We start from the raw sequence: 3,619 nt of genomic DNA on the forward strand, positions 1-3,619 counted from the left end.
ATTATTCATGCCTCCCCTTTTTAGACCATATAGGGTAACTTCCTGACATTGCCATGGCATTTGTAACTGTCATGGCACTGGTGGGAGTTTACCAGTGAGGGCCACCAGAGGTCAGCCTCATTGCCATCTTGATTTTAGTGGGTTTTAGCCTACTTCTTTACTGTAGACCATGTTATCAGCAAGGTCTTTATGACCTGTGTCTTGCGCTGACCTATCTCATCCTATGACTTTGAATGATGCCTAACCATCTGGAAAGGCAGCCAGTAGATCTCAGCCTCATTTTACCCAACCCCTATTCAAGATGGAGTTGCTGTGGTTCAAACGCCTCTGACACTTCATCCATCCCTTACAAGGGCCCCACTGGGCACAGGCGATTGCCCTAGACTGACCTCCAATCTGTCTAGCGCCTCCATTTGGGCTGGACAGGAGGTCAGCTAGCCCCTTGGTGGAGGCTGGTCTAAGCTCTGCCCCGTGGAGTTGCTCCATAATGAGCGGCACTAGGACGGCCCAATCAAAGCCTTTTCTCAGCGCATATACCAGCAGGGAGTAGGTGACATTGATCAGGACTGTGGTAGTGACCCTGAGCCACCCCAGGGGGTTGATCTGGAGCCTGGGGGATTGTGGCACTGGTGCATCAATCACTCCTTTCTTGCCTTTTCCTAGTTCCCACCTATGCCTTTTACTCAGCATTGGCCGTGAGTGCCCCAAGCACTGTCTCTGGAAAGCATTTGGCTTCTACAGATGTAATGTTTTTCAAATGAATGTGGATGCCACTGTGATTAATAACATTTGAATTCGCTGAAAGCATTTCTGAATTCAGAGTAGTCTTTTGTGCTGTATTTTCTCAGCCAATGAATATATTAAAATACAGCTATTAACAAATGGGATGGAAATAGGTGAAGCTGTTGAAATTTAAGAGTTCAGAAACAAACAGAGTTCAGATGGGCCCTGGATATAAACCAATATGGCCATTTTGGGGTTTCCACTGGGACAGGATGCTTCTGACCTTCCACCTCCCTGGACCTGGAGTCACCCTTCCTTGTAAGATCCAGTGAAAATGGCTGAGTCCCTGTCCTTCATACAAGGGAAGGCTAGCATCCTTCTCAATGTTTCTGAGAATCTCCACCGGACACCTATGATCTCCTGCTACCTCTTAGTCCAGATTTCTTCAAACCCACCCCGGCTCCCTGCATACTGCTGTGATTTCCCTTCGCAATGCTTCATTAGAGCATAGCCTGGCCCTTGCTAGTGGGGTGATCAAACTGGGGCCACAGGAGCCAGACTGCCTGGGTTCAAAGTCTTGCTCTGCAAAGGATGAGCTGATTGGCCTTGTGCAATGGTCCCCATCTCTCTGGACTCTGGTTTTCTCATTATAAACTGGGGGTAAGTATGGCCCCTAACTCTTAGGCCTTGCTGCAGGTCACATGAGTTAGTGTGAGTAAAGCATCAGCAGTTAGTTAGGGAATATGAGCCATCATTTTCATTGATCCTCCTCCAAGCACTATAGTGTGTAACTGACTTTTTTTTTTTTTGAGATGGAATCTGGCTCTGTCACCCAGGCTGGAGTGCAGTGGTGCAATCTTAGCTCACTGCAACCTCCGCCTCCCACGTTCAAGTGATTCTCCTGTCTCAGCCTTCCCAGTGCTGGGACTACAGGTGTGCACCACCATGCCCCGCTACTTTTTGTATTTTTAGTAAAGACAGGGATTCACCATATTGGTCAGGCTGGTCTCGAACTCCTGACCTCAGGTGATCCACCAGCATCAGCCTCTCAAAGTGCTAGGATTACAGGCATAAGCCACTACACCCAGCCTGTGTAACTGACTTTTGTGGACGGTTTGGGAACAGCAGAGGGGGATTACAGATTTACAGGTTAGCACCTCTTGTCCGTCCCCACCCCAGGAAGCATCTCAGCAGCCTGCCATCTCCTCTGGCCTTGGCCTGTTGCCACTTCTTGCAGGCTGCTCACTTCCCACCTCTCTGGACCCTTCTCCCAACTGTCCTCTAAGTTCTACAGCCTCCCACCCGCCTCTCAGCCACCAGAGGAAGATACAAAATTGGTTTTACAGGACATCTGCATTCTGGTCTCAGCTGCTGTCATTACAGAAAAGGCTCTAAGACAATGACACCCAATGAGGCCAAGACGGTCCCCTCAGAGAAGTCTGGGAAATCTGCAAGGGCATTTTTCTTTGTCAAAATGGGAGACAGAGACCTGTTTATATATAAACACAAAATAAATAATTTTTGCATGCTTTCAACATACACAGAATTTTCTAGGAACATGACTATTGTGTACACAAAGAGAAGATTGTCCTTTGTTTTGTTTGGAATTTGGCCAAGACTCGTTGCCCATTTCATGTCACTGGCAACAACACTGCTTGTGGGGTCTGAATCACCGTCACAATTACCTGTGTCCATCTGCCTTGTGGCCACCATGGTCCCTGTGGCCCCACCTCTCGGAGCAAGTGTGGGGTCACCTCATCTCCTGCTGCAGTCAGCCTGCAGATTTTCTTTTTCTTTTATTTATTTATTTATTTATTTTTGAGACAGCGTCTCACTCTGTTGCCCAGGCTGGAATACAGTGACACGATCTTGGCTCACTGCAACCTCCATTTCCCAGGTTCCAGCGATTCTCCTGCCTCAGCCTCCCAGGTAGCTGGAATTACAGGCGCCCACCACCATGCCTGGCTAATTTTTGTAGTTTTAGTAGAGACAGATTTCACCATGTTGACCAGGCTGGTCTCGAACTCCTGACCTCAGGTGATCCGCCCACCTCAGCCTTCCAAAGTGCTAGGATTATAGGAATGAGTCACCACGCCCAGCCTTCCTGCAGATTTTCATCCTGAAATTGATATTATTTTATTAGAAATTACCCTCCTTTTATTTCTCCTTCATATTATAGTTAGGATATCATTGTTTTTTTAAAGTATGTGTGAGGGTAGGTTAGTTTATTTATGAATTTCATTTCAGCTTGGTGAAGGGAACATTACAAAATATTTGTAATTGGGGGTCAGGGGTTGGGTCTGACTTCTCTACCTTTGCATAATTCAAGAAATCCATTTCTGAACTCTCAGCAACCGGGAGTGATTTGCTTCTGAGATGAAGTGCCAGAGGTGCAGGCCGTTGCTGCCCTCTAGTCTTTGCAATCGCTTTTTCCTCTTCCCTGTAAGTGTTCTGGGTTCATGACCCCATTTCTAATCTCTGCCTCTCCCCTGGACCTGTCCTCCACAGAGTGGCCCCAGGAGATGCTCCCAGCATATCAACACTTCTCAGCTTGAAACACTCATGTGGCCCACGTCCCCCATGATTTACGTTTGTCCCTTGAGCTATGTGCAGGGCAAAGCCTCAGCTCCTCTCTCATTTTGCATCCAGCCTCTGCTCCTTTGCCCATGCTGTTCCCTCTGTCTGAAATGCTGCATCACCACCCCGCACCCCTGCACCCTCGCCACCCTACACCCCTGCACCCTCACCACCCCACACCCCTGCACCCTCACCACCCTGCACCCCCCCGCACCCTCCCCCCTCCGCCCCCCCTGCACCCTGACCACCCTGCTTCCCCTGCACCCTCACCACCCCTCACCACCCCGCACCTCCCTGCATTCTCACCATCCCTCACCCC

This window comes from Piliocolobus tephrosceles, chromosome 13, assembly GCF_002776525.5.
Source record: "Piliocolobus tephrosceles isolate RC106 chromosome 13, ASM277652v3, whole genome shotgun sequence".
Lineage (NCBI taxonomy): Eukaryota > Metazoa > Chordata > Mammalia > Primates > Cercopithecidae > Piliocolobus > Piliocolobus tephrosceles.